Raw genomic sequence first — 20,583 nt, 5'->3', positions numbered from 1 at the left:
TTGGGCTGGAGAGATGGCTCGGCCATTAAGAGGGAGGACCCGAGTTCAGTTCCCAGCATCCACATCAGGCAGCTCACGCTGTGACTCCAGCTGCAGTAAAATATGACACCTCTGGACATCTGTACTCACATGCACGGACACACAGACACACACAGACAATTAAAAATAAAAATAAATCTTAGAGAACAAGTAGCCCTCTCTGTGCGTAGGGTGTTCTATTCTTCTAAGGCACAGTTGTTCAAAATTGGCTATGACGGGGTCAAGCCCAGTCCCTCCAAACAAGTAGCAAAAGGCAAATTAAAACCAATTACAAAAATACTAGGCCCTCATCGTACCAATGAGACTATGCGTAATCTTTGTAAAGGTATTGTCACAATATATTAATTTCCACAGGGATTTGAGCTTTCTAGATCATACAACATGAAGAAAGAAGGTTGAAGCAGATTCTCTCCCCATGGGTCTCTGATGGTGCCAACCAAGCAGAGCAGGCCAGTGCTTTAGTTCTGGTACCTCAGTATTACAGCTTCAGGGCCCAAGGAGTCCTACAGACAGAAGGACCTGGTCTGGTAGAGAGAAAAGACCGCAAGTTCCCGGTTTCTCCTGGTTATTGAAACCATGTGCCCTCCAGCCCATGCCTTAATTATTATATAGCAACAGCAGAGTTGATTGAAAACTTCCAATGGGATGTTTGTGTTAAGCTTGGGAAAACATAGCACTCGCGCGCACATACACACACACACACACACACATACACACACACACACACACACACACACACACACGCTGAAAGTGGGGCTATCACATTGAACATCAGTGTTTCCACTTTTCCAGCATGTACTACAGCCTGGATTCTTAGCCAAGCGTTTCTTGAATGTGTTCATTCCTCTCCTTCACATGACAGACTTGCAAGAAGTGTGACACCCTGCTCTGTAGAGGAGGGACGGGATGCTTGGCAGCCTGGGGACGTGTCCAGGGTCCTGCTACGTGGCACTGACTGCACTCCATGCACACCAGCCTTCGCCAGCTCCAAGCCAATCCATTCCACTTCACCCTGTGTCACGGCAGTGCCAGTTTGCAGTGCTAAGTATTAGCTCATCGCATGTGGACACTTAAAATGACAAACTAAGGTTGAATGTATAGCTCATTGGTAGAGCAACCATGTACAAAACTCCGGCCTCCATTCCCAACACTGTAACAACAACCAAGTAAAATACAAAATTTATAGGGTATAAATTCCAGACATGAGTTATGATGATAATCTCATTTACCTTGGACTTTAGATAACTGTGTAATTCCCAAGAAACTACATGTGTACCATAAGTGGGGAAATATATATAAATATTTTTTCACGTTTTAAACAGTAAATATGAAATGATATTATTTTGTAGACTAGGCAATTCTATGTTATATGTACACATACTTACTCATGTGATTAATATTTTTTATAATATATATATATATATATAATGTAAAAGCTAGGCTTTTAAATTCATAGACTTACACAGGTATTGCTCTTTCCATATGCAGCAGACTCATGGAGTCAGTCAGATGTGGTCCAGCATACCTGTCACCCTCATCATTGAGAGGCTGAGACGGAAAGTCCACAAGCTTAAAGCTATCCTGGGCCATGCTACAAGTTCCAACACATCAGAACTCCATAACAACACTCTGTCTCCAAAAGAATAAATAAATAAATAAATAAATAAATAAATAAATCCTCACATTGGGCCCATGACTTAGATAATTTTATTCTATCATTTCATCAGCACAAGAGCAAACATGGAGAATTATGTAAGTACCAGAAGACTGGGCAAAACGGAAGAGTGTGGGTTCAAACCAAACAGTGAGTGACTTTGTCATGCTGTCTTTCAATGTGCATAAAGCCATAGGTATACATCTATATACATATATGCATGCATACACATATAATACATATATGCATATATTTATGCAGACAGTAGCCCTATGTATACAGTATATATACACATATATTTATGCAGACAATATACCTACATATATTCATGGACAGACATAAACTACACATAGCTAGAAATCATGCCAATGACAATCAGAAATATTTATGGATGGATGGGAAACCCCCTATGCTTAAGGTATTCAAGACAGATTGTTGAGGCCACCAGAATCCCTCGAGTATATCTGGAGATATTGGGGAAATGATATTAAAATTAGCTATTGGTATGCAGTACTAGTTACTGCAGTATTAGTGACTGCCCTATGTGCACAAGGTCCATTGGAGGATCTGTAAAGTTATATGTGTTAAACCAGCAGAGAAAAGATACTTAGGAATCTAACAATAAAAAGTCCCCATTCATTTCTGTTACTACAGCAGAATATCAGACTCAGAGTAGTTTATAAAGAGGTTTATTTATCTCCCTGTTTGGGAACTGCAAGCCCAAAGTAGATGGCTGCTTCTTCTAGGGGGGCGGCCTCATATCATCAAATGGGAAGTGGGTAAACCAGAGACACTGAGTTGGGGGGATGACCCATCTCACCCCAGTCCTTGAGAGAGCTCTAGGACTCTGCTCACCAGGGCCACACCCCATGCTGAGGTACCTCCCATTCCCTTTGTCAACCCAGACAGCTCACCCAAACTCTGACTTAGGAAGAAGTTCAGCACCAACTCAGGTCTGGGGGAAACAGCCATTCAGCCCACAGCAAAGCAAGGTAACTCTGAGACGAAGCTTTCGATGGGTGAAGCTGGAGAGCAGTCCCTTCCCAGTGATGGGTTCTCTGTTTTGATGTTTTAAAGTAGGGTAGGGTTCCAATCTCCTCCCAGTAGCAGGAGCTACTGGGAGTATTAAATGTTGATCTAACTTCAGCAATTATGGACTCAAAACCCTGACCTCCCTTCAAAGGAACCCGAAAACACTGGATAAGAATTTTAGATAGAGAAAGCATTTGTTTTCCCCGGGGCTATTTTTATCTCTCTCCTGAAACAGGGTACATGTCAATTTTCGGCCGTGAACTCTAAAATCAACCCACTTTATAAAAGTAAAGTTTTTCTTCTTCTCTCTTCTCTCTAAATATGACATCTGGTGTCATCTAAGGAAGGAGTGGTAACTACGGACAGCTTCCAGGATGCTTCACAATCTCCCAGCATGCCCCACAATCTCCTAGCATGCTTTATAACCTCCCAGCATGCCTCGACTTGACATCTGCCATCCTGAGTATTAACTATTCCTGACTTAATGAACTCCTTAAGGAAAATTGAAAAAAAAAAAAAAGTTGTCTGTTTTCCTACCATGTGGGAGGCTGAGACTGGAGGATTGCTCTGAATTCAAGGCCAGTTTGGATTACTTCAGGCTGAGTTGAGTTATAGTATAAGATCCGGCAGCCACACATATGCCCTGCCCAAGGTGAGATAGCTAAACATGTTATAGGCATGAGTTTGGTGAAAAGGAGAACTATCTCTCAAACACTTCTCTGTCCAGACACTCACCATAAACACACATCAAGCGCACAACCGCAATAATGAAATCCCAGTAAGAGTATTGGGCATGCTGGGCATTCCACAACTCAGAAGGCTAAAGCGAGATGGTTGCTGTTCAAGACCAGCCTACATCCTGAGTTCTAGGCTACCCTGGGCTACAGAGTGAGTGCCTTAAAGTAAATAAAAACAAATCTACAACCCTATGCCCAAGAGATGCCACACACTAAGCTCTCATTGAAAAAAAAAAAAACACACACACACACACACACACACACAAAACTTTTGAAAGCCCATTACAGATACATATGTTTTCATTTAGAAACTACTATGAAATTGAGTGTTCTTTCATTTAAACGTTCCCCTGTGGTTCCACAAATTAAAGATCGGTAGTGCAGTATTAACAACCAAGAGCCAGACCAAATTGAACTGCTTAAAAACAGTTGGCTGAGCCACCAACCATGGTTTCTATAGCTGAAGCTGACCAAAAAGGGAGGTCACTTAAACAATTTTTTTTTTAAAAAAAAGTCTAATTTTTAAAAACTTACCCACATGGGTATGTATTTTAGAAAGAACATTTTTATGTCAGACCCAGTTTTAAAAAGGAAATAATGTAGAATGCTCGGATACTTTATAAACTCCAAACCACAACCACGCTGCTCTCATTAACGAAACAGATTTATTACCCCCGCTGTTGATTTTTTTCCTTCCTGGGACAAGAACCAGAGGGAATAACAAAATTAGTTCTAGTCAAATGCAACATCGTGCCCTCACCACATCCCCAGTCTCCGCCCTTAACCTACAGGGCTGCTTCTATTATCCATTCATTCATCCATCCATCCATCCATCCATTCATTCATTCATTCAGTTTGACTTTTCACATTTTGTCTTGAATAAGGAGGATACAATGTAGCAGTGTGGGAGGGGTTGGCCTTAGATGTGAAAGTTGTTCTTGAGAGTGGGAGATGGGGAGCAGTGTCATGAACTGCTGTCTCCTGGGCCTGATGTGGCCATTACAGCCACGAAGTCACAGCAGCTCTGGTTACGGGCCAAGCTGAAACACAGGTGAGGTAAGAGGAGGATCCAGCGCCACAGAGGAGAGAACTGACGTGGGGGTTCCTATGGAGGAAGATGCATCCCTTCCTTAAGGATGTGGCCCCTCTAAGGCTCTACTGTGGAGGCTCCACACTCATTATGAAAAGAATTAGACATGGAGTTGGCAGGGGAAGCCTGGGAGAGTTGGGAGGAGGAAATGAAGAGTCTATAGGGTCAGATTTCACTGGATACGGGAATAGACTTTTCAGAAGTAGAGAAAATATTGGATTGTCTTTCTTAATATATGAATTGCCCCCACTAAGTTTAGCCCATATACATATATGCATGTGTGTGTATATACACTGTCAATCAAAGTCATAATATATATATATATGTATATATATATATATATATATATATATATATATATACATACAGACATATACAGACATATGTGTGGAGGGGGGTCTCAGAAGGCAACTTGCAGGAATTGGTTCTCTTCTGCTGCTGGGTGGGTCCTGGGAGTCAACTGAAGGTCATTAAGAATGGCAAGAATCTTATATCTTGGGTATCCTAAGTTTTGGGCTAATATCCACTTATCAGTGAATACACATTGTGTGAGTTCCTTTGTGATTGTGTTACCTCACTCAAGATGATGCCCTCCAGGTCCATCCATTTGGCTAGGAATTTCATAAATTCATTCTTTTTAATAGCTGAGTAGTATTCCATTGTGTAAATGTACCATAATTTCTGTATCCATTCCTCTGTTGAGGGGCATCTGGGTTCTTTCCAGCTTCTGGCTATTATAAATAAGGCTGCTATGAACATAGTGGAGCTACAATTTGCTAAACGCATGAAACTCAAGAAGAATGAAGACCAAAGTGTGGACACTATGCTCCTTCTTAGAATTGGGAACAAAACACCCATGGAAGGAGTTACATAGACAAAGTTTGGAGCTGTGATGAAAGGATGGACCATCTAGAGACTGACATATCCAGGGATCCATCCCATAATCAGCTTCCAAACGCTGACACCATTGCATACACTAGCAAGATTTTGCTGAAAGGACCCAGATATAGCTGTCTCTTGTGAGACTATGCCGGGGCCTAGCAAACACAGAAGTGGATGCTCACAGTCAGCTATTGGATGGATCACAGGGCTCCCAGTGGAGAAGCTAGAGAAAGTACCCAAGGAGTTAAAGGGATATGCAACCCTATAGGGGGAACCACATGATGAACTAACCAGTACCCCAGAGCTCTTGTCTCTAGCTGCATATGTATCGAAAGATGGCCTAGTCGGCCATCACTGGAAAGAGAGGCCCATTGGACTTGCAAACTTTATATGCCCCAATACAGGGGAATGCCAGGGCCAAAAGAATGGGAATGGGTGGGTAGGGAAGTGGGGGGGGGGTATGGGGGACTTTTGGGATAGCATTGGAAATGTAATTGAGGAAAATACGTAATAAAAAATATTAAAAATTAAAAAAAAAAAAAGAATGGCAAGAATCACCCTTCCCCTCTGAGCCATCTTGGTGGTCCCAAGATCACGTATTTCAAGTTCAAGTCCCGCTAGTGCTTAAGCGTTTGAATCTGTGAACTGATGATAACCCTTGGTTCTTGGGTTTCCTTCAGACATTTAGTAAAGTGTTACCAATCGAAATATACATGACACACACCTGTCGTATGGTGAAATATGTCAGGCAAATTAAATTGGAAATAGGTATACAACCAAAGAAGTTAGTTTTTTAAAAATTCACTAAAAATCCTTGCTTTAACATCAGCAAATTGTTTGAAGAGACTAACTCACATCTCCATCTCAAGAATCTGGGGCCTCTGGTCTTGTCTTCTCAGAATTCTGATTGAATTCATATATTTTCAGAACTGGGGGTTGGACCCAGGGCCTCATGCATGCCAGGATCCACTGAGCTATGTTAGCGTCTATCTATCCATCCATCTATCTATCTATCTATCTATCTATCTATCTATCTATCTATCTATCTATCTATCTATCTATCATCTATTTATTCAGACACAGGGCTAGCCTGAAACTTACCCTGTAACCCTGGCAGGCCCCGGAATCACTCAGCCACCTGAGTGCTGGGATTATAGGAATACGCTGTCATGTTTGGCTTACATTTAAAATTTAATCAATAGGTTAAATGTTTTATTTTGTTTGTTTGTTTGTTTGTTTGTTTGTTTCTTTTTTAAAAAACACACTATCTTAATGTACTTTACACCAAGCTCTCTCTCTGCCTGGTGAAGATGACTCCTTCCAGGCCTATTTTCTCTGGGATAGTGTGACTTCAGTATGATCGCTATTCTACTGTTGTGCAGCCGGTTCCTCAGACTTGAGACAGCCCCTCCTGGAGAGATGGGGGAGGGGTGTGCTCATGAGACTCAGCCACCACGCTTACAAGGCTCAGGAAGTTCAGAAAGTTACAAGCCTCAGTAGGTCCCACCCTGAGGTTATATAAGCAGCAAGAAGGGCACCTCGGAGCAGAAACTGTACTGTGGATTTTGACTCTTCCACACAGTTTGAACAGTGAGCTGGGAGAGCGTTCGTTGACACAGCTGCCTAACTGTCACATATACCCGCAGTTCACTAAGACAGACTTGGGTGCCATCACTTCTTGGCCGCTTCCAGTGCCCTATCTGGGGTGAATAAACACGCTCTCGGGTGTCCCCAGGCAAAGTCGCACAGAATCTGCTCCTGGGATTTGCTCAGGGGTCATTCACCTTATCGGGTGCATCCCTCTGACCACACAATACAGCCGATCCTTTTAGCTAACTTAACTTTTAATGCATAAATGCTGGACACTTACGGATACGGCTGGGGCCACTGATGGGTTTCTCACTCCCCTCTAGCAAGGAATGATGACATATGAAGCCCTACAAAGGATTTACTCCACAGAGACAATGAGATGGCTTGTCCAAAACAGGGCAGGGATCAGAGGACAGACTCTGTTTTGTAGCACTGTTAAAGGGGGAAGATTTGCTTTCAGGTGGGCCTCTGATAATATTTATAGTTAAAAGGTCTAGGAGTGTTGTGGTAGCTTTCAAAAAGATGAGAAGTTCTCCAGTTAGCATCAGAAAAGGCCAATTTCCCTGGTCTGGCTCTCCATGGATAAAATACAAGGGGACAGGTCATTTCAAAGAGGGCTTGTGGGCTAGGGAACCAAAAGTGCTTTGACACATTCCACGGATGACGTAGTAAATCAATAGTGGTGTACTAGAAATAGGAGCAGAAGGGTGGGAGAGGGTGGGTAAAAATTACTAAATAACCACTCAGTTTTTCTCAGATAAAGTTAATGGCCACCCATTCTATTCTATATAGAATAAACTAAGCTAGATTGGAGATACTATTGAGTGTGAGAGGAGAAATGACAAAGCCTGGGTTTGGATATCACTTTGAATGCCCTGCCAATCACATTTGGGCTCTGAGAGAGTCATGGTGTGGCTGACGACATCCCAAATAAAGATGGTTCATTGACCATAGATGTGTCCCATGCTGAGAGTAGAAGGCCTGGCTATAGTAGCCTAAGAAGTGGTCCAGAGCCCATACAGTTTCAACTCCATAATGGAGGAAGTACCGTCAGGCAAAGCGAACCAGACAGCAACTCGCTACCAACCAGGCTGTTCCGTGACTGCCACACCCGTGCATGGGGGACAAAGAAACCATGCAAACTAAGTTAACAGATGGCAGGAAAATGCTGAGTTTGGGGGATGAGTCTTGATGGAGACGAGGCTCACATTCGAAGCTGGCATTTTTTGGAAGATGAGTTTTATCGTGCCCTGTGGGCGAGCTCCCAAAAGGCCAGCACAGCAGCCACCTAAGAGACACGACCCTGGTGCTTCTTCAGACAAGGCCAGGAACTCAAGCCACAAGGAGAAAGCACATGGAACCTCAACTGCTTGCCCGTGGTCATCCTAGGTGACAGAGATGCTGTGGTGATTAGTAAAGAATTCTGTTCCCACCGGAAGTCACAAATCCTACAGGAGTAAGATGGGAGCTAAGGAAGGAAGAAGGGAGACTCTAGACATCAGGAAGCAGCCAGTGTTTAAAGATGAAGGAGTGTGGTCGGAAAAGACCTTCCGCAGATGGCAAGGGGTTTTCTACTAGTTCAGAGTCAGTTCCATGTTTTCTGAACCCTACATCTAGAAAACTCTATGCATGAAAAAGAGCAAGATTTGGCTGTTTCTCTTTGGAATGAAATTCTAGACACATCTCAACAGGACTCGTGGGCTGTGCTATAAAATTATTCCTCGGGGGGCAGCAATATGGCTCACTAGCGGGAGGAGCTTCTGCGCAGCCTGAGTTTGATCCTGGTACCCTCAGGGTTACACACACACACACACACACACACACACACGCACACGCACACGCACAGGCACACGCGCGCGCGCGCACACACACACACCGCCCTGGCCTCTAAACCCAGCACTGGACATAGTAGCACATACCTGTGACCCCAGATGGAAGCAGGGGGGGATCAGAAATTCAAGGTCATCTTAGGTGACAAATCAAGGTCAAAGCTGTTTTTGTCTACTCAAGGCTCTGTCTCAAAAAAAAAAAAAAAAAAAAAGAATGAATACGTAAGTGAGTAAGCAAACTGCCCAAGAATCAAATTCTAAAACTTCATTATTTCTGTGAGGGTTTACCACCTGTACTATCACAAACTCATTGTGTTCATAAGTTGATAGAGTTGGATGCAATCATCTTTAAAGATTATAAGGTGCTTTCGAAGCTATCATTTCATGTGATCTTACGATAATAAACGAGCAAGACAAATGAATAGCTTAATATAGAGTCGGCTACAACAAGGATCAGCATGCTCTGTTTGTTGTTGGAGCCGTGGCCCCAGGGATAGACTATTTTCAAGTATTTTAAGAAATTAACTCTTTGCATGTGTACATTCATATGCAGGTGAGATCATGGGAAGTCTCTGGGGACTTGGTTCTCTCTCTCTCTCTATCTCATGAGTGTGTGTGTGTGTGTGTGTGTGTGTGTGTGTGTGTGTGTGTGTGTTTGCACGTGCACACACTCGCGCGCGTAACCTGCCCAGGGAGATGTACTTCCAACCTCTGCCTGAACAATGGCCTTCAGTGAGACTGTAAGAGATTGGGCTAGAGCAAGAGACTGAAGCCCTGGAGGGGCTGGATCAGACAGGCACCTGCTGTCACTTGGCGTGTCGAACAAACAGCACAGCAGCATTAAACCACAGAGACTTTCCCATGCGTGTAAAATGCATCATGCATTGAACAGAAGGAAAACATCACTGTAAAAAGTGAAATTGACTCAAAGAATCAAAAGAAAGGAAAACATAAGAAATTAAGACATAAAGACAAGGTCTGCTCTCTCCCCCATATACAAATGCATAAAACCAGCCGATGGGAAGTCTCCACACAGACTTTTTAAGATGCAGAGAGCCCTTTTAAGTGGAATTTCCTTCAGTGGACCAGGATTTGCGTCGGAGTTCATCACCATTCTCTGCCACTGGTTGCAGAGGAGAAAGCTCCCTAAGGCACTGTCAGAACAACCGGCCTTGGCCTTGCTGCAAATGGAATTGCCGAAATCGGCCTATGGTTATACAGCTCCAAATCATGCAAGGGCTTTTTAAAATCATTCACCCATCTTCCTTCTAAGCTCCAAGACCTCAGCGGGGCCCTGGACACTGAGAGGCGATTAATGCCTGTGAACTTAACACTTAAGTAAACAACGTGAGGTCTTTTAAGATACAGTATTTCATAAGTGACAGCTGAAAGCTGTGTGTGTGTGTGTGTGTGTGTGTGTGTGTGTCTATAAATTTCCATACTTTGTAAAAAAATGAAAGAAAACTTTCTTTCTCCGGGGGCCACTTTCATGTCTGACTGATCCCTGCCATTGTCTATGCTGCCTTGTGCTTCTGGCAAGGTGGGAGGGGAGACAAGACTTCAGAGGAGCTAATTTAATGATCTCTGGCCCTGCACACAGGGCAAAAAGGCACCTGGTCTGGCAAAGCCACAGAGAGGCCAAGGCCACAGCTCCAAGACCTTAGCCACTGGCTCGGGGCAAAGAGCAAAGAATTCGAACACTAAGAATTTGGAAGTAAGAGGTACATTTTTAGAAAGTACCTTTATTTTCTTGGGAGCGGCATGGTCCATAAAAGTGATAACAAGAAATGAATGCTTGCAGTTAAAGAGGTGGCTCAGTAGTTAAAGAATACTCACCGCTCCTGCAGAAAACTGGATTTCCCAGTGCCCACAGCAGGCAGCTCTTAAATGGCAGCTAACTCTAGCTCCAAGGGATGTGACACACCCCTCTGGTCTCAACAGTTACCCAATCCCACCAGCACCACCAGACACGTGCAGATACGCACATATAAAACACACCTTTAAAAACTTAACGCTGAGAACCCCGTGTGCATGTGTGTTCACTCTGCTGATCTTCGCGATTATCTCTACATTTTCAACAAGGAATCTGGAGTGCAGATAGGGTAAGAATCTGTCTCAAGATTATATACCTAGTATCTTCTTTATAGAAATGCCAAGGAATACAAAAATCATGCAAATTCCAGGTGGTGTGCATGGATAATCAAAACGTCCAAGAACCCGAGAGATGGTTGGTTGGTTAAGAGAGCCTCCTGACCTAGCGGAGGTCATGACCTCATCTCCAGTTCCAGGAGATCCAACGCCCTCTTCTGCCCCCCACAGGTACTTCACTCACATGTGCCTACAACCACACAGGCAACCACACAACTTAAAATAAGATCAATCTTTACAAAAATTGAGTGAAATGTAAGGAAAAGTTTATACTGTTAGACATTAGTAAAGCTTTTTAAATTTGTATTTACAATCAGGAAGAAATCCATAGTACAAAAAATAATTCCAAGTGGATTTCTGGCTTCAGTTGATGCTGAGAAAGCTGAAAAGTAATCATGCCAATCCTTAAAATAAGAAAGAGCTTTAAATTGTCTTTTAAAAGGAAAACTAAGCTTAAAAACATTAAAAGAAATACTAAGCTTAAAATATTTTAAAAGAAAAACTAAGCTAAGATATGGTGCCATGAGTTTTCTGAGCATAGTGAGAGACATCATCTCTAGGTAAGTCATCATGACAAACTGCACAGACTCTGCAGCATCCAGAGTCACCACTGTTGGTGAGTCCTTCCCTGAGCTGGAGGACACTGGATCTACACATTTATAGAAAGCCATCACAGTGCCTGGTACATTACTGGAGGCCATGTGGGAACTAGCCGGGGAGTGATTTATCCCCCCTCACCAGTCTCACTCAGGGTTTCCATGGCTATGAACAGACACATGACTAAGGCAGATCTTACAAAGGACGTCAGTTAACTGGGGCTGGCTTATAAGTTCTGGGGTTCAATCCATAGTCATCATGGCAGGAAGCATGGCAGCATCCAGGCAGGCAGGGCAATGGAGGAGCTGAGAGTTCTACATCTTGATCCAACTGCAAACAGGAGAAGACTGGCTCTCCTGTGGTTAGGAACAGGGTCTCCAAGCCCACCCCCACAGTGACACACCTACTCCAACAAGGCCACGCCTCCTAATAGCCACTCCCTGGGTCAAGCACATTCAATCCACCACACCTTGGTACACTTTACATGGAGGAGCCCCACCATGCTCTCACCGTGCACTGTCATTGCCCTGGCTCCAACAGAGATGAGCTATAACTAACCACAATAAAACGATGCACCCAGGGCCTCCTCCGTTATGGGGGAAAGACTGCACCAATGCCTTGTGCCCACTGGGAGAATGATACCCTCCCCCTCTAGATCCCACCAGCCTGCTTACCTTCTTCCTTCTGTTCCCTTGGTTGCTAAACCACACTCAGCAGCCCTGGCAAACAGGTCTACAGATTTGTGCTCTCGGAGGAGGGAACAAGGGAGAGGGGGAAAGAGGAGGAGAAATTATAACAGAGAAGGCAAATTTGTGACAGTTTCTGTCCCAAAATTTAGGATTAATTTTGTCAATGGGATTTTCTCTGTGTCCCCACATCCTACACAGCCATAGTATGAGGTCACTCAGGAGCTGCAGATCATAGCAAAAGAACTAAAATCGCATGCTCTTTGAAGAGCACCCAGGGAGGTCCAGTTCTGGAAAGGAAATAAAATCAAGAACAATAAGTAATCTGAAGATTCTGGCAGCATTGCTACAAGCAAACACAAGCCCAAATATAGATTCAACCAGACCCGACTTCAGTCCACAGGAGCAGTAACTTCCATGATTGCCCCTCAGGGGTGTTGGTTGGTTTCCCCTCTCTACCTTCCCAATCTACTACAAATAGACTAAAAAGCTCCTTAGAGTGGTATGTAGGACTTTATGGCCAGTCTCTATCATCAGACATGTGCCCACATCTCACTGGTTGGAGATAAACAGGTATAGTATGATACAGATGTGTAACTTTTGCTTTGGTCATGGTCATATGAGTGTGTGTGTGTGTGTGTGCACGTGAATGTGTGTGCACATGTGTGCATTGTTGTATGTGTATGCATGTGTGTGTGCGCGTGTGTGCATGTGTTATATGTATGTGCATGTGTGTATGCCCTTGTATGTGCATATGTGTATATGTCTGTGCATGTGTTGTATGTATGTGCATGAGTGTGCACATGTGTGTACATGTGTGTGCACATGTTTGGGTACACGTGTGTGCATGTGTGTGCATGTGTTGTATGTACATGTGTATACATGTGTGTATGTGCATATGTGCCTATGTGCATGTGTTAAGTGCACACACACACACACATACACACACACACACACACACACACACTGATGCCCAGGATCATAGTTCTGTCAATGAGTCCTCTGGTACATTTCACCTTACACTGCTCTAACTCACCACCTCTTTTCCTTGGCCTACTTGCGCTCTATGGCTCATTCTCACAAACTAAGATAAGGAGATTTAGGACATTTTTTCTATAAGAAACTCAACCTTAGATATCAAGACCCAAGAGTAAAGGGATGTAAAAAGATATAATGTGCTAAACCATGTTACAAGAAGCTAGAATGGCTACATTGATTTCAAACAAGTTTAACCCCAGGGGAGAGGAAAAAAAACAAGATTATGGGTGATGATAAAATAATAAAAGTACAAATTCTCCAAGAGGACAGAAATTTTAAAGACATAAACATCTACTGTGAGTATCAAAATGTATAAAACAAAACCTGATAGATGAGGAAAAGGACAAATTCAAACATGACTTTAAAGCTATTTGCTGTCTCATCTAAATTATCTAATTTATGGATTATCACTTTTCATATTATTCCTTGAACACAAGAATCAAATTCAAGATGATGTTTGGGGCTTCACCACCCCTGTGTCAATCACTGAGAGTTTCATAGTTAGAAAATAATTAGGCATCCAGATGACCCAAATGGCAGTATCAGTTAACTCGATCTAATTAGCATCATGGAATCATTCATTCAAGGGCAGCAAATACATTAAGCCTCTACGTAACTAACGTGTGCCAAGACTAAGCCAAGACTAAGCCTCTACTTAACGTGCGCCAAGACTAACCACCCCATTTCAAGCCCCAAACACTCAACAGGTGGGAAGCCTAAGAACTATCTATACAAAGCATTTCTCAGACAAAATGATAAAGCCGTGTGAATATCATTGCTCGAAATAGCACATTTATAAATACAAATAAAAATGAAAAGCACACTTCAAGCCACACATTGATCAAAGAGGATTTAAGAGAAGATAAAAAGACTCCGACTAACTGAGAGGGACATCACAACTTACTGTAAGCCAGTCCTATGACCTGACCAACTGAGCCAACAAGGGAGCTAACTCACTGAAATTTATACCACATAGAAGTGCCAACAAGGGAGCTAACTCACTGAAATTTATACCACATAGAAGTGCTTAGAGGGAAATTTGAAAACTCAAAAAACCAATCATTTAGCTTAACATAGAAAAGTAGAGAACATGGATAAAATTTATCTAGATAAAGTAAATAAGGGAAATAATTTTATATCAGAAATTAATGAAATTAGTGAGTCCAACGAGAAAATAAACAAAAGCTGCCTCTTTATTATTGATCTACTTTCTGGCCTAGCTTTCCAAGAAGAATAATAAGAGACATAAATTATTAATTTCAGAAATGAAACATGAAAAAACACTACTGATCTCGTGAAACAGAAAACACAGATAAATAACAGAAAAATAAATGAGCAATTATAATCCATAAATTAGAGAGGGTAGGTGAAATTGATAAAGTTTACAGAAGACTCATATGCCAAAATGAATTTAAGAAGATATAATCAACTTCAATAGACTTATGCCTAGTAAAGAGATTGGATCAATAATCAGTAATCTTCCAAAAGAGTGGACCAAGCACGGATGGCTTTATCAATGAATCCTGCCAAGCATTCAAGGAAGTAATGCTACCACCTTCCCCACAATCTTCCCCAGAAAACAGAAGCATGGGATGGGTCGGGGATAAGAACAGCTGTTGCGCTTACAGAGGACCTGAGTTCAGTTTCCAGCACCCATGTTAAGAAGTTTACAACCTCTTGTAGCTCCAGTTTCAGGCTCTGGCTTCATTCTTCAAAGATACTCAGAATAAGAAGGAATAGACTCTACTCCAATGAGAAATCCACCAGAAACTCACAAAGTATTGGACAGACAGCTGGAAGGTGCAGAGAAAAGGAATGAACCCGCCTCTCACAACTCCAGCCACGTGCCTGTCCAGATAGAGAACCCCCATCCAGAAGTCTCTCTTCTCTCAGAGTTATACCGGGGATTCAACCTCCAAGAGCAGACAGCTCACTAGGAAGACTCCTAAATAAAATGGGAAGAAAAATCCAAACCCACAAATGTGCTAATCACAACACAAAAAGACAAGAAGCAGGAAAGGGTAAGACAACAAAATTTCTTCAAAGATCACACCACAAGGAAGAAGAAAGGCAGTAAATGAGATGTGGGGGAAGACCAGGGAAATACAATATTAAAACATAAATAGAGAAAGTATTTAAGTACATGATCTTTGCCACAACTTATAAGACCTCTGTGAGCAAAGAGAACAAACCTAAGAGTCCAAGGGTACAGGAAGAAAATGAGATTAAAAACAAAAAACGTCAAAACAAACAAACAAACAAACAAGGCATAGGGCGTGTGGAATTCACCCAATGAAATGACAGCAGGATGTGTTCTAAGTCCAAGAAATGTGCAACTAGGCACCAGGAACTCTTATGACCCTAAATAGACATGACCAGAGATGAACTCTTCCATGCCACAATGCAGCCAAAAACCAGAAGGATGGAAAATACAAACATATTTACAATCAAACAATTAAAGCCATGAGAAGAAACTGCTAACTAAGGCAGAAAAGCACAGAGCAATGCTTCAAACCCTGGTAGTAGTCACTGCCAATCACAATGACTATATACAAGCCAGATGTGCACAACTTCAGTCCCAACAATCTGGGGCAGAGGCAGGTAGATATCCATGAATTTGAGCCTAGCCAGGTCTACATAGTAAGTTCTAGGCCTGCAAGGGCTACATAGTGAGATGCACCTTTAAAAAAAAAAAAAAAGGAAGAAGGGAGGTAGGAAGGGAGGGAGAGAGGAAAGAAGGAAAGAAAGGGAGGGGAGAGGGAGGGAGGGAGGTTACTGTATTCAGTCGTTAGGTTTTAAAACTAACAAAGAAACACATTTCAAGATAAGCACAAACTTAAAAAATACTTGACTTCTAAATGAATGTTGCAGAACACAGCTCAGAATCTTAAACACAGAGACAAAAAGACCATTCCAAATAAGAGAGCACCAGATAGAATAAAGTTCATGGGAGGACTAGATGAAGGAAGGGGGGAAAGAAAGCTAGGAAGGAATCTATGCTGTCCATCAAAGTAAACCAGTAAGTCCCCAGTATAATGGCAAGAGAAAGAAAAGAGCAAGCAAGAATGGAGCCTGCCAGAAAACAACCCCAAAAGCTACAGGAACCAGAAAACTTCTCTCAACAATAACCCAAAACGCAAACAGTTGTACCTCTCCCGTTAAAAGATGCAGACCGGACTGGATGAAAGCACAAGACGCTAACTCTCTCCCGTTTCTGAGAAACACACCTCACCGGCAAAGACACTGACTGAACATGGATGGATGGGCTTCCATTCACCCACAAATACAAATAGAAAGCAGGACAGCATAGCTGCTCTAATAACTGATAAATCAGACTTCAGCTCACAATGAGAAGACGTGAAAGAGGCTGCAATAGTAAAGATCCACCAACAAGTTATTACAATGTGAATATGCATGCACTGGACACTGGAGCTCCTAGCCTCATAAAATAAACACCAACAGACTTAAAGGATAGGCAAGCCCTGATACAGTCGTGGTGGTTCCCATCCCTCACTTTTAGCAACAGGTGGGTCATCCAGAATTAAAAATCAATAAAGACACCTCAGAGTATATCTGCACCATAGGTCAAATAAGAAGTTTACAGATCCTTCTTTGAAAATATTAGAATACATATCTATCTCAGCAGCCCAGGGATGCTTTCTGGGCTTAAAATAAGACAATTATAGACCCTAAAGTGAGCCTTTAAAAACACAAAAATGATTTTTGTAATTATAAATTCATAGTGAAATAAAACTAGAAAAAAAGTACTTTAAAAAATGCTGGAGAGTCAAATCTGATATAGACTGGAAACAAGTATGCTCCATGGCTATGGGTATTGATGGAACACTGGATCAATCAAAGCAGTTCAATCATGGTGGTGGGTGTGGTAGCTAACAGATGGAATCTCAGAATGTGAGAGGTTGAGGTAAGACAACCATGAGTTCAAGGCCAACATGGGCTATCAAGTGGTTTCCAGGCCATCATAGAAAGACCTGGAGAGGGAGAGGGAGAGGGAGAGGGAGAGGGAGAGGGAGAGGGAGAGGGAGAGGGAGAGGGAGAGGGAGAGGGAGAGGGAGAGGGAGAGGGAGAGGGAGAGGGAGAGGGAGAGGGAGAGGGAGAGGGAGAGGGAGAGGGAGAGGGAGAGGGAGAGAATAAACTCATTCATTTTAATTTACCACATCAACAGGCTGAAAATAATTACAGAATCATGTCAATTAATGTATAAACTATTCCATGATCTAAATAGTTTGAAAATATCATGGTAGGGCTGGTGAGATGTCAAAGCAGGTAGAGAGAGAGAGAGAGAGAGAGAGAGAGAGAGAGAGAGAGAGAGAGAGAGAGAGAGAGAGAGAAGAAAAACGCCAAACCAACAACCTAAGTTTGATTCCCAGAATCCAGAGAACTGACTCCCACAGTTTGTTCTCTGATCTCTACATGTATCCAGACAGACAGACAGACAGTCAGATACACACACACACACACACACACACAAACTAGATAGATAGATAGATTGATAGACAGACAGACAGACAGACAGACAGACAGACAGACAGATAGATAGATAGATAGATAGAATGTAAAATTTGAAACACAACCTTTAAAAAACATAATGCAAAATATTAAGGATTTTTTAAAATCCTGTTACCTTTTTAAAAATATGGTTCTTTGAGAATTGTACATCATGCATCCTAATCCCACATAGATTCTCACCACCCCACACCTCATGCCCACCCTCCACCCTTGCAACCTCACCCACAACAGAAAAAAAAAATCCCATTGTAGAATCTGTTGTATGTCGCAGTGTCTACCACAATATACCCTTCTGTCTACTCTTCTTTGCTTACAAATTCTCATTGCAATGAATTGGTTCATTGCCTTGGCTTCTGCTACTCTATTAACACTGGAACCTCACTGGGACTATTCCTCTTAGACGTCCTGTGTTGCCCTGTGTCATGGAGAGCCTGTAGGTATGGACATGTAGGACCAGCCCCTTCATGCAGTGCAGCAGTTCATCTGTGGGGTAGATGTTGGAGTGAACCAATTCAAAGCCCTAGATCTGGGTCTGAGAGGTATCTGAGCTAGTCAGCCCACTATCTCCTCTGTACCCACACCATTGGGGCAAGCTCTCCTACTCTGCCCTCATTGGCCCATCCAATGCCAAAGACAGCAAGGGGCAAAGCCATTGCTCCCACTCTTGTGCCATCGGGGTTGGCTCACCTAGAACTCCCACAACCAGAGTCTACCCTGCTGCCCAGGCAAGGTACAGAGCTCGCTCTCCTTAATGTTGCAGAGGCAAGGGATATGGACAGTTCTCCCACTCTTGTGACCCTGGGACCAGTTCACTTGCCTGCCATAGGTGGACATGGGATAGGAGAGGGAAAGAAGATATCTCTCTTTTGTCTACTCCGCTGCACAGAGGCAGTGCCCACTTTCCAATAATCGCCTGCAATCCCCACATTCAGGGCCAGCTCTACAGTGTTGCCAGACAAGGTACAGGGCCCGTCCTCCTGAGTGCTACAACTGGTGAGGGGCAGGGCCAGCTCTCCTGCTCTCACAGCCTAAGGTTCTGGTCTCCACCTGCTGTAGCTGGCAAGGGGTGGGGAGGGTAGGAGGGTATCTCTCACTCATCCATGCCAGTGGATGAAAGATGAATGGCAGCACCAGCTCTCCCATGCTCAGATCCTCAGGGCCAGCTGACCCATTACTCCCACAACCGAGGTGAGCTCTATTGTGCTTCCTAAGTGATGTGCAGGCTGCTCTCTCAAGTAACACAACTGGCTAGGGACAGGGTCATCTCTTCTTCTCTCAATCCTCCAGAGCCAAATATCCTATAGCACCCAGGCAAGAAAAGGGACCAGTTCCACACAGCCCCCAGACATCAAAATGTCCGCAGGTAACAGCCTGAATTAGTCTGCCTGGACTTTAGTGGTAACTGAGCCCTGCTGCAGGTTCATGAACTCAGATGTGGCCCCTGGTGGCAGCACAGGTCAGGACCATGGTCTCAGGTGGCATCACCAGCTACTCACATCAGATTGTTCCTCCCTACCCAGGAGTCTCCAGTTCTGCCTCTCTTCATTGTGCCCACATCCTTCTGTTTTTCTCTCATCCATTTCCTCAGCACTTACTTGCTTCTCTTAGTGGGACCTGGGGTCTCTGAGTGTCTGGGTCATTTCAGAAGTGGTCTCAAGAGTGCTATGCCGGGCTGGTGAGATGGCTCAGTGGGTAAGAGCACCCAACTGCTCTTCCGAAGGTCCAGAGTTCAAATCCCAGCAACCACATGGTGGCTCACACCCATCCGTAACAAGATCTGGCGCCCTCTTCTGGAGTGTCTGAAGACAGCTACAGTGTACTTACATATAATAAATAAATAAATCTTTAAAAAACAAAACAAAACAAACAAACAAACAAAAAAGAGTGCTATGCCTGCTCATGCTATGGTACTGAGCAGGGGTCATCTTGGGCATGGTATGTCCACCTCTCAGGCCTGCATGGGGCCAGACTGATGGTTATCTTAGGCTAGCTCCCTGTCTGGGCCCCCTGGCATTGGTCAGGTGGTCATCTCAGGCTTGCTCCTTGACCAGGCCACCCACATGGTCCCATGCAGTGTGGGGAGGGTTAGGGTGGAGGGCATCTGTCCCAGTTCACTCCTGCCAAAGGCCTTCAGTCCCAGGTGAGGTTCTTCTACCCTCCCACTAACTCCCTGTCCTGGGAGCCTGTTTGGGTCTGCATAGTGCCAGATGACTGCTGGTCATCTCAGGCTCACTGTTTTCAGGGATGTTCATAGGTCAGAGCACTGAGTGAGGACATGGCCTCTCAGTTCTCTGCCACCTACATCAGTTCATCTGCCACCTACATACATAGGTGTCACCGCAGCCACACCAGCAGTGCCTCTGGGGACAAACTAAGCTAACCTTTTGATCAAATCTTAGCAGTGAGTATTTTTCAGGTAGCATCAAGAGCATTTAATGAAAACAGGATAGCCTAAAGAATTGTATAATAACAAATGTTAAACACTTAGTTTCTTCTACTTTTATTACCAAGAGGCTCTACCACATCTACTGGCAAATACTGAGGCCCTCTAAAAACCTGGCAAAAGGTGATTACCCTCTTCCACCAAAATGTAAACATTCCAAAACTGGACTCATATTGCTGCAGGGAATTCTGGCTTGGTTTCACCATTTTAAGAGAGAAAGGGCTTTTGTCATACTCCTTATCGCTGTACACCAAGTTTGATTTGATGAATAAACTGAGTGTCTTACTA

The 20,583-nt window shown here is 43.4% G+C and overlaps 1 pseudogene; it reads right to left on the bottom strand.

The window, feature by feature from the left end:
* Positions 1–20,071: 20,071 nt before the first annotated feature.
* Positions 20,072–20,223, bottom strand: LOC115031433 (small nucleolar RNA SNORA17; annotated as a pseudogene).
* Positions 20,224–20,583: the final 360 nt, after the last annotated feature.

Source organism: Mus caroli, unplaced genomic scaffold (assembly GCF_978045245.1).
Source record: "Mus caroli unplaced genomic scaffold, Mus_caroli_1 scaffold_7, whole genome shotgun sequence".
Lineage (NCBI taxonomy): Eukaryota > Metazoa > Chordata > Mammalia > Rodentia > Muridae > Mus > Mus caroli.
This window is presented reverse-complemented; position numbering and strand designations above follow the sequence as displayed.